General features: G+C 41.2%; 2 pseudogenes; one reads left to right on the plus strand and one right to left on the minus strand.

Moving 5' to 3' along the window:
- The first annotated feature begins 1602 nt into the window (after positions 1-1602).
- Positions 1603-2500, plus strand: LOC105302194 (annotated as a pseudogene).
- Positions 2501-4002: 1502 nt separating this feature from the next.
- Positions 4003-4125, minus strand: LOC111729466 (annotated as a pseudogene).
- Positions 4126-11354: the final 7229 nt, after the last annotated feature.

The following is an 11354-nucleotide window of genomic DNA, read 5'->3' on the forward strand; positions in this document are numbered from 1 at the left end:
GAGATCCATGGGTTCATAATGCTACTCAAAGGAAAATAAAACCATTTTGGTCACCTTTGGAGAAAATTAAGGGACCTAATCTGAAAAATGGATAAAGACAAGATTCAAGCATTTTATCCTGCCTTTTCTAAATAAACAATATTTCAGTGAAACCAAATAGTCAATGAGAGAAAGTTCTTTAAAAATAATTCCAGCTCATAAACACGGACACAATAACAGATTTAGAAAAGCATCATTTTGAAGCTCAGCGAAATGATGGATTTAGTTCAATGATGATCAGTGGTTGCTAAAACTGTTCGGTGAAGTGTGATGGAGAACTTTATAACAGCTAGATCGAGTTGACAACACCTGAATCCACCAAGTAATCCTAAAATCTCAAAAAGAGAGAATCTGGCAGTGATGTAATAGGAAGTACAGAGCAACCCCTGCTGAGGTAGTCTTGCGAAAAACAAAACTTGATTTTGATTACGTCTCTAAATACACCTATCACATTACAGAAAATGCAGAGGACATATGAGCCTGTTGAACAACCCTACAAGATGCAGCTAGCCAGCATGTAGGAAAGTCTTTAGGACAAATGACCCAGTTTGACAAATAAACAGCAATAAAAAAAGAGGAAGGGGAACAATTACAGATTAAAAAGGAAGAGGCATATCAACCAAATGTAATGGGTGGGCCTTCTCTGACCCTGATTCAAATAACTGTAGAAAGGCATTTATAAGACAATCAGCAAAATCTGAACATTGACTGAAGAGTCCATGATATTAAGAAATTGTTCATTTTTTTAAGTGTTATGATGTGGTTATGTGAAAAAAAGAGTTTTTATCTCTGAGAATACATGCTGATATATTTGTGAATGAAATATACTTGAAAAATATACTTGAAAAATTGTCCAGTTCAGAGAGTAGGAAAGTGAGAGTATAGATAAAACAAGATATGGGGGGAGAGAGTTATTATATTATTCATTTTGGGGTATACTTGCAAATTTCCATAATAAAAAGTAAAAAAAAACAAAACCCAAACTTTTTTTTTTTATATTTACTTGCCGCCAGAAACTACAGAGAAGGGTTTTTGCTTTTTTTTTTTTGTCTTAGTTTTGAAGGGGAGAAAGTCCTTGAATGTTTGAGTGAACACAGATTTACATTTATAGAATTCATTTGCTACCAACTCTTCAGAGGCTTTTCTGGAATGTGGAGAAACTGGTACATAAATAAAAAACACTTAACATTTGTTGAGCACCTACTATGTGCCAGATACTTCGCTTACTTCACCTTATGTAACTCTAATATTTTTCTGAGATAAATATTACAATTCTCACTTTATGAACAAAAGGGAGGCACAGAGGCAAAGTAACTAATTCACAGTCACACAGCTAGCTTTTGGCTTTCAGCTCAGAAGAGGCCAAGGTGCAACTTTCTTCCATAGTCCTGAATATGGGTTCATCCTGAGGCAAGACAGATAGCCTTGGGATGTCCCCTCCTCTCCTGGATAAGGCTCCGAGGTTTTTCCTTTGTCCTTTGTCCAGCTTTGGCTAATCATAATACTATCATTATAAAATCATCTACACTGCAAATACCGGGGCTCGTATCATGCACCTGAGCCATGACAGTTCCGGAAACACCAAAGAAAGAAAGAGCAGAAAAACCAAGCCCCTGTCCACTAGGAGGAGAAAACAAGGCCATGTCAGTAGCACATCTCCAGGCCCTGCCCCCAAGAAAAACACAAGCCCATAATCCAGACATCCTCAGTGCCACCTGCTCTCTGAGTTCGCCCACATTCTCTTATGCGTGTACTCTTGCTTTAATAAACCTTGCGCTTCCCTGCTTGATGTTCATCTTGCCCTTGAATTCTTTCTCACAGCATAAGAACCGGGTCACCAGAGCTCCAGGTTGAGTCCTTCTTTCAACTTCTGTCCTATTAAGCTCCTAGACATCACTCCAACACCAGCTGCCTCCACAGTGCCACTGAAGTTTGATCCCAATGAGATCAAAATCATAGACCTAAGGAGAACCATGTGGAAGTTGGTGCCACGTCTGCCTAGGCCTGCGAGATCAGCCCCCAGGGTCTGTCTCCCAAAAAGGTTGGTGATGTCATTGGCAAAGCAACCAGTGATTAGAAGGGTCTGAGGATTATAGTGAAACTGACCATTCAGAACAGATAGGCCCCAACTGAGGTAGTACCTTCTGCTTCTGCTTTGATCATCAAAGTGCTCGAGGAACCAACGAAACAGAAAAAAGCAAAAAAAACCATTAAGTATAGTGGAAATATCACTTTTGATGAGGTTGTCAACTCTACCCAAATGATTCAGCACCAATCTTTAGCCAGTGGACTCTCTGGAACCATTAAAGAGATCCTGGGGACTGCCTAGTCTGTGGATTACAATGTTGATGGCCGCCACCCTCATGACATCACAGATGACATGAGCAGTAGAATGCCCAGCTAGTTAAAAACTACAAAGGAAACTACTTCAATTAAAGGTTATTTGACAACCAATGGAAAACAAACAAAAAACAAAGTCACACAGCTAGTAAGTGGAGGAACCTGGATTTGAACCTAGATCTGCCTGGCTCCAATGCTCACACTCTTTGAACCACAGCACATTACCCTGTCTCTTTAAAAAATACTTGTGAATTCAGGACCTCCTCCTAAAAGAATACAATTTTTTAAAAAGCATTTCACTAAACATAAAAATCAGTCCATCCTGTTAACTATAGTAGGCAGTACATGGCCACATGAATATACTTTAGTTGATGCCCACGGCTGTTGCTTGGGAATTCAGGAGTCTTGCTGACCTTGGCTACACACCAACCCATGCCAACAACCCAGCCCTCATAGACAGGACAGATGTAGTAGAGACATTCAAGGACAAAACAGAAAAGTAAATTTTTAAAATATTGTTTAAGATGGAACACAAGCGAGATCAGTAAGTGGACAAAAATCTCTGCTACAGAAAAGCCAGAATTAAAGGGAAAAAAAAGGTTAACAGTGATTGCAGAAGTAAGAGGTTGCCAGTATCAGAGGCTGCTTCCCCTCCCCTCCCATCCCCTCCCATCCTGGAGGGGGATTCAGCTGGAAGCACAGCAAACCAAACCGAAGAAGAACATGAGAGAGGAGAGGTTACAGGGAAGTGCAAAGTAAAGACAACCAGAAAGTAGAAATGCCAGTATACCCAAGGATGCAGCAGACACAAAGATGACAAAAGCGAAACATGGGTGGCCCTTGCCTGGAGGCTCCTGAAGGCCAGGAACTGACACTGGGGTTAGGACATCAGCAGGCCTCTCTCGGAGACAGCAGGCTAAAATGAGAACTAATTCACAGTAAAGGATGGTCATAATCACCAATTCCTTCTGATACTACCCAAACCCCACCCAAGTTCTCCTGCAGTTTGTAAACCCTAATTCAAACAAATCAAGTTCTAGATATAATAGAAACAATCATTAATGACACTTTCTGGAAAGCAGAACTCCCAAAGCAAACAAGGCTTTCAATTTTGCTAACCGCCAGACAATTCACTGTAGCTGCTGCGCTAGGTTTTAAATGATGGTAGAGACTTAACAGTGGTTATGAAATCAAGGGTTGTAACAAGAATTAAAAAAAAAAAAAATAGAATAATGTATAAAATAATTGAAAATGCATTTGGTAAAGTTGACTATTTTTTGGTGAAATGTTTGTTTCCTATCTATCTATATATATATAATGATTGTCCATACATATTTATTGCATACACACAGCTACTGCATCATAATGGAAAGTGTATTTCTTACAGTTCTTACTGTTGGTTAGCAAAAAAAAAAATACTCGAAAACACTCTTTTACGATACTTTAATATCTGACTTCTAATTCATTTCAGACTTGAAATATAGATTATACAGTATCCTTTCCTAAAGTTAAATAAATTTGTTTTCAAGTGCTAATTACACATTATTCTTGTTATTTCAGAAGGCAGTTTCTTTAGAAAGCAAATAAAAAATGTATAAAGGCCTGCGATGATTTTTTTTTTAATGCCTACAGCATTTGGTATTCCTAGGTGGTCTCCCATCCAAGTACTAACTAACCAGTCCCGACCCTGCTTAGCTTCTGAGATCAGATGAGATCAGGCACATTCAGGGTGGTATGGCCATAACTGCGATGACCTTTTAAGTGGCAAACTTCATTGGATTCCTTGGGATGGAGGGAAAGGAGCGTAACGTCAGTGGGCTTCTCCAAGTACCATCACAAAGTCAATGTGGAAAGGGTATTTGGGGGAAATGGAAGCTCAAATCCAGAAAAAAAAAAACTCAGCCAATAAAAATCTGACAGTTCTAGGTCTAAGTAAGAGAGGGCAAAAGGCAAAATGAAAGAAACCACAAAATGTAGTTTTGCCAATACTTCAGCTACAGGTTCAGCTCAGAGCCAGATCTGAGCTGAACCTGTAGCTGAAGTATTGGCAAAGCCATGCTTGACTGTGTTATAATCTGCCAAGGACAGAGAAACAAAACAGTGAACAGACAGCTGCTTGTAGTTTAGCATAGATAACCAGGTACAGACAGGCCTTAGGAAATTATTGTTGCTAGCAAGTTTCAAGTCCTAAGAAGATTCCCACTTCCTCCTTGACCTTCAAAAGTACATAATAAAGTCTCTGAGCTTGCCTTGAGGTCACTGTATCTCCATCCCAGTACAGTGTCCCACCTGGCCCCAGCTTTTGTATATACTGTCTCTTTGTTTTTCTCAATCTTCCGTCATCCTGCCTCAGGTTAACCCTCTAGTCGTGCAGGTCGTGGCAAATGAGACCCAACGTGGGGACTGAGTACGGGGAACTCCATCCATCCATCCATCCATCCAGATGGAAGGACACTTCTGGAGGACGCATCCAACGCTTAAAGAGAAGTGTAAGGTGAGGAGTGGATTGGTTTTGCTGGGTGTAAAACATGGGAAATTCTAGATCCCAAGAGAGGATCTTTTATGTACAGATGCTTAAAGCCATGCTTAGAGCTAGAAACTGTAAAGTAAAAGGAGAGCAATTAACAGAATTTTTAAGTTTTGTGCAAGATACTTGTCCTTGGTTTCCAGGAGGGAACTGTAAATAGTCAGACTTGGGAAAAAAATAGGAAAGCAATTACGAGGACGTTATACCTCGGAAGGGCCTAATAAGATCCCCGTTTTCACATTTTCTCTATGGTCTCTAATAAGGGATTGTCTTGATACCACCCGAGAGGATCAGAGACTCCGGGGGGAGGAGGTGAAGATTTGGTTGTTGCACTGTGGAGGACTTTGGAGAAGTATGAGGACCTTCGTGCTCCTCTACTGCCTTCTGCACCTCCGCCACCACTTACAAAGCCTATGCCAATGCCAGTGGCAAATGAGCCATTGCCTCTTGAGTATGAGCAAGAATTGGATGGAGAGGGAGGCTTGCAGAGATCAGCAGGCTAGAGAAGAGGGCACTGAAGAGGAGGAAGAGGATGCACTTTCTCATGACTTCGGGCAGCTGACATTTATGGTGCAGCCCCAAGCACAGAAAGGGAAAGTGACAGGCCATTGTTCTCCCCTTTGCAGCAGTGCTTGCGAAGGGCTCAAAATCATGGGGAGTATGTTCAGGGCTTCTACTTAGCATGTCCCGTCATTGAGCAGCCTGACCCAAACAATCCAGGACAGCTGCTACAAGCTCATGAACTCGTCTCATTTGAAGTCCTGAAGGAGCTCAGAGATGCTACTGCTACATATGGGCCAACTTCTCCATTTGTCCTTAGTTTGCCTGACTCAGGGAGTTTGGGTATATTGGCCCCTCATGACTGGCAGATGTTGGCCAAAGCGTGTTTGAATCCAGGTAATTATTTGTTGTGGAGAACAGAATGGTTTGATCAAAGTGCCGCCCAAGCACAACATAATTAGGCCCATGGGTGCCCATTAACCAAGATATGTTACTAGGGATGGGACAACATGCTGGTGTTCAAAGTCAATTGACTTATAGTCTTCAGGCTTATTAACAAATTAATATATGTGCTACAAGAGCTTGGAAACTTTTGCCTGCCAAAGGAGAGAAAGGTGGAGAACTTAGTAGGATTCGACAAGGTCCGGAGGAAACTTATTCTGAATTTGTGGCTCGTTTGCTATAGGTGGTAGGGAAACTTATAAGGAATCCAGAGGCTGGTCAGATGTTAACTAAGCAATTGGCATTTGAGAATGCCAACAAAACCTGTCAAGCTGTCCTACATCCATATAGGAAAAATGGAACCATTAATGATTTTATTTGCCTTTGTGCTGATATTGATCCTGCTTATGTTCAGAGGGCAGTTCTTGCCGCTGCCCTAAAGGAGGTCCTTCCTGCAGGACGAAAAGGGAAAGGAAAAAAAAGGGGCTTGTTTTGTATGTGGAAGACCTGGTCACTTTGCTAAAGAGTGTCGTCAATGGACAGCAAAGGTTGCAGCCCCACCTACACAACCTCCTTTATGTCCTCAATGTAGACGAAGACACCACTGGGTGAATGAATGCCAGTTAAAATCTAATGTAAATGGCTGTCCATTGCAGGGAGACAGTGCCTACCCCGGGCCCCTCAAATAATAGGGGCGTTTTCTCTAGTCCCCACTCAGAGGTATCCACCATTATCAGAGACCTCTCCCGATAAAAGAAATTAAAGTTATGGCAGAAACTACTATTTCAATTGTACAGGTTTTACCAAATACTAAAATTGCTCAACTTAATTTGTTACCCTATAAGAAGGACGGGAAAGTTACTTTGGCACAGCTCCGAGAAGCTAAAGGATTTGATTCCTCTGACCATTTATATTGGTCTCAGATTGTCACATCAGGACACCTTATTTTACTTCTTAAGTTAACAGAAAAGATTTTCAGGGAATTGTAGATACTGGGGCTGATGTGTCTGTAATAGCCTCTCAACACTGGCCCACAGAATGGCCTATAGATACAGCTTCTACAGACTTGCAGGGTATAGGGAATGGCACTTGTCCTAAGCAGAGTGCTGCATATATATGTTGGGAGGACCCTGATGGCAATTTGGGTCATTTTAAGCCTTATATTCTTGAATATCTCCCTGTAAATTTATGGGGAAGGAATGTTTTGGCTGCCATGGAAGTATTAATTATGAGTCCAAATTCTGTGGTAGCCTCTCAAATGCTTAATCAAAGGTTTGTTCCAAACAAAGGACTGGGCAAACGTCAGCAAGGAAGGAAATTTCCTATTCAATCCACCCCTCGGATAGGGCGACAAGGACTGGAGTATTCTATTGACCAGTCTTTTCGGTAGGGGCCTTGATTGATTCTCCAACCCAAACAACTGCTGTCAAATTATAAGGAATCAACAGTTGGGTACATTTATCTCAAATTAAACCAGTTTCTTATGCATCCTCACAGGTTCCTCCAGAAAATAAACTGGAAAGTGCAACCTATTCCTGTGAACCCGTGGATGATCTTAAGCTCTTGTTCCGGAAACTAGATAAGTCCACATGCAGGGAATCGGGGAACTTTTGCGTACATTGAATTAACAGACTGCCATGAAAAAAGTAACTTCATTGTCAATTACTTCTACTATTAATTTTGACTTGTCTTTTCTATCTTTTTGCTAAGTTTATATCTCCTAGTTTGCAAAGCTTCCTACCACTTCTACATGCTGGAACGACCTTACATTGTCTGCCTCTGGGGCCTTTAGAATAGGCTTTCAGAGATTTATTCCCAGTAGGCAGGGACTACAGCCCTATCTTAGCTTTGAAGAAGTTACAGAAAACAGACCTTCCTCCCTCAACATCCCCTTAAGATTAAGGGAATAAAGTCTCTGAAGGGAAATAATGTAGGGAGGAGGCAGAAAAATTAAGGTGTTGATTAGGTCACATTCCGAGACTACAATGCCTCTGAATAGGATTGGAACAAAGTTAAATTACATTTACAAGAGATAAGATTGGAACAAAGTTAAATTACATTTACAAGAGATATGGACTGACAATAATGCCAGTCTCGATGAGGCTGATCTTCATAAACATATTCTTGACTTCCAAAACAGTAAAGATGCTATTGTGATTCCTGCAAAATTAGCCGAGAAAATTTTAGATGATTTAAGAGGCTTTAATCCCTACAATTTTCTTAAACATACTGCCTGGTACTTATTTAGTCTGCTACTGTTGCTGTTAATTCTTTATTGTATATTCTCAGTCAGGTGCTGAGTCCTCCAGAGACAGTTGCGAGACGTCCAAGAGCAACCTTCATCTGCACTTAAAAAATAAAAAAGGGGAGAGATAGAGAGCCAGATCTGAGCCGGACCTCTGGTCGAAGTATTGGCAAAGCCATACTTGACTGTGTTGTAATCTGCCAAGGACAGAGAAACAAAACAGTGAGCAGACAGCTGCTTGTAGTTTAGCACAGATAACCAGGTACAGACAGGCCTTGGGAAATTATGGTTGCTAGCAAGTTTCAAGTTGAGAAGAAGACTCCCACTCCCTCTTGACTTTCAAAAGTATATAATAAATGCTCTGAGCTTGCCTCGAGGTCACTGTAACTCTATCCAGTGCAGTGCCCCACCTGGCCCCAGCTTTTGTATATACTGTCTCTGTATTTTTCTTAATCCTCTGTTGCACCCCCTCAGGATAACCCTCCAGTCATGCAGGTCGTGGCAACAAAATAGGAATACAGAAAATTCTGACTATTAAAACTGCAGCATGCTCGATACTAGCATTATCGCCAAAAATAAACCAAGGCCATGCTTCCTATCGACATTTCCAGGATGTTTTTGTGAGTATCCCATAGCGTAGGGAAAGCCCAGGCACACATGAAAACTAGTCCAAGTGTTGTTCTCCAGGCACAAAAGGCCAAGGACTGTGTGACTCCATTTATATGAAATATGGAGAAGAGGTAAACCCACAGAAATAATAAAGCAAACGGGTGGTTGCTAGGGAGAGGGAGAAGGGATGCTTGATGGGTACAGGGTTTGCTTTTGGGGTGATGAAAATGTTTTGAAACTGGACAAAAGTAGTTGTTACATAACATTATAAACGTACTAAAAACTACTAAATTGTATACTTTAAAATGGTTAATTTTATGTTATGTAAATTTTACCTCAATTTAAGGAAGAAAGAAAAAGAAAGAGAAAGAAAGAGAAAGAGAGAGAGAGAAAGAAAGAAAGAAAGAAAGAAAGAAAGAAAGAAAGAAAGAAAGAAAGAAAGAAAGAAAGAAGGAAAGAAAGAGGAGTTTCAAGGGAAAAGAGGGACATGTGTCCAAAATGAGGAGAGCAGGAAGATTAGACACCCAGGGTCCTGGTACTCCCTTGTCTTGGTGGAACTCCAGTGCAAGGCTTGACTGAGTTCTAGTTTATGACGGTGACAAGGACACAGGTGAGCTGAGGGAGGAGGAAAGGGGAAGAGGGGCACAGGAAAGAACACTGTCCAGAAGCACGTTGGAAGAGGAGTAAATTCAGAGCTGCTGAGAAACTGCAAGTTAGGTCATACCACACTGATCCATTTAGACAGAAAGGACTGAGAAATGCTGAATTAGAAAGATGAAGGGAGGCAGGGTAGAAAGGCGACCAGCAGCGATAAATAAGCATATTTCTGACAAATGGCTGAGGACGCCTCAAAAATGCCCTCACACAAAGGAGGAATGGACAAATTAGGAGAGAATTTACTATCTTGATACATCCTATAAAAATATATAAAGCCACAACCACCAAGGAATGAATGAATAATGAATAAATGGATGAGAGAAGAGAGAGGAGGAGAAAAAAAGGGAAAATTATTTTAAATAGATATTGGAGTAAAAAATTACTTGCTGGTTCATAAGAAATTTGACTTTCAGAGATTCCTGGTCTGCTTAAAGCAGAAGAATCACTATCCAGTTTTGTGTCTTTTGTTTGGGCTTAAGACTACATTCTCTGTAACAGCAAATTAATTAGCATATTCATGATAGGGATCTATATAGCCTATTTTAACTTGTGTTTTCTAAAGTAAATGGCAGGATACCATAATCCATGCGTAAATGTTTACTAAACACCTCCATGTGCCAGGCCTCAGCTACCAAGCCAATGGGGCACAAACTCTGCCTTCTAGGGGTACCTGGGAGCATAGTAGGATTACTTCTCTACTGTAAGAGGGGCTGGGGGTCTGGATGGCTTCCTCTCCATAGAGAGGAGAAAGAGGCCATTGGTCACATCCCAGTTCCACTTCTAACTAGACTTATGACTCAACTATTCTGGGTCTGTTTCCTTACCTGTAGAATGGGGATGACACCTACTCAAAGGGTTACTATGAGGAATAAATAAGATAGTTTATGTAATGTACCTAAGCAGGGTGTTGACTATAGTAGGTTCTTGATCTAAGGCGGCTGTTTGTAATTAAACGAGAACATGCAGGGTGTGGAGAGAGCAGAGGGACAGAAGCTAGAAAACGCATAGCTCCTTCCGGGAGAAAGCAGAAAGTAGGGCTGGGTGAAATACAAGTAATATGACAGGCTATGTAATGGAAGAAGGATGTGTAATAAGGGAAATTGGACAGAGGCTGGGAACCCATCCTGCAAGAGGAGGGACATCTCATGCTAAGTTAAGAATTTGGGCTTGATCCTGTGGGCAGGAGGGCGGCATGTGGAAGATTCCGCCGAATTCCCTCTGCTATAGTCACCATCAGCTATTCTTGAACACTTTTGCCCTCCAGGTTCTTATAAAATTTATAAATATTACCTCCTGGACACTGGTCTTCTGTGATGAAGACAAGTCATCTCACTAAAACTGCCTGGATGAAGGAATGTTAACTGGTTAATGAACTTATGAATTTCTCAATAAATACTTGCTGAGTGAACATCTGGTCTAGACTCGATGGGGATAAACTGCAGTGTATAATCTTAGCCAAGGAGATGACATATCCACAAAGTGACAATGCAGGAAATGCCAAAACGAGTGGGAAGGAAAAGTCCAAGAATGCTTTGGGAAGGCTCGAACTGGTGGGCATGGCCAGCCCTGGAGGGGTTTCTTATGGTTGAGATCTCTCTCCCTCTCATCACACAGCTGGTTATGACAGACACTGTTGAGAACTGCCAGTGTATGATGATGATATAAACCAGATTTCAATTAATTTTATTAGTGATTTAAAATGCTCTAAAGACAAGGCCCGACTTATTGCCTGCACCCAGGGGCTCTTCCTCCATTTGGAATTTTGAGCCTTAGTTTCAGAATTGGCAAAAGGGGATAAACACCCACCTAACAGCATGTTTTGAGAAGGTGAAATGAGATCATCTGAAGGCCCAGGATTTGACACAATATGACACTTAACATGCGTTCCTTTTTTTCTCTCATCCTTTCTTCTTTCCCTCCCAAAGTGGTTCCAGAATCCAGTGTAGATAACTTAGCCAATGTCTGCTCAGTTATTTTTCTATCTATACCAGTACC

Source organism: Pteropus vampyrus, unplaced genomic scaffold, assembly GCF_000151845.1.
Source record: "Pteropus vampyrus isolate Shadow unplaced genomic scaffold, Pvam_2.0 Scaffold262, whole genome shotgun sequence".
Taxonomy (NCBI): Eukaryota; Metazoa; Chordata; class Mammalia; order Chiroptera; family Pteropodidae; genus Pteropus; species Pteropus vampyrus.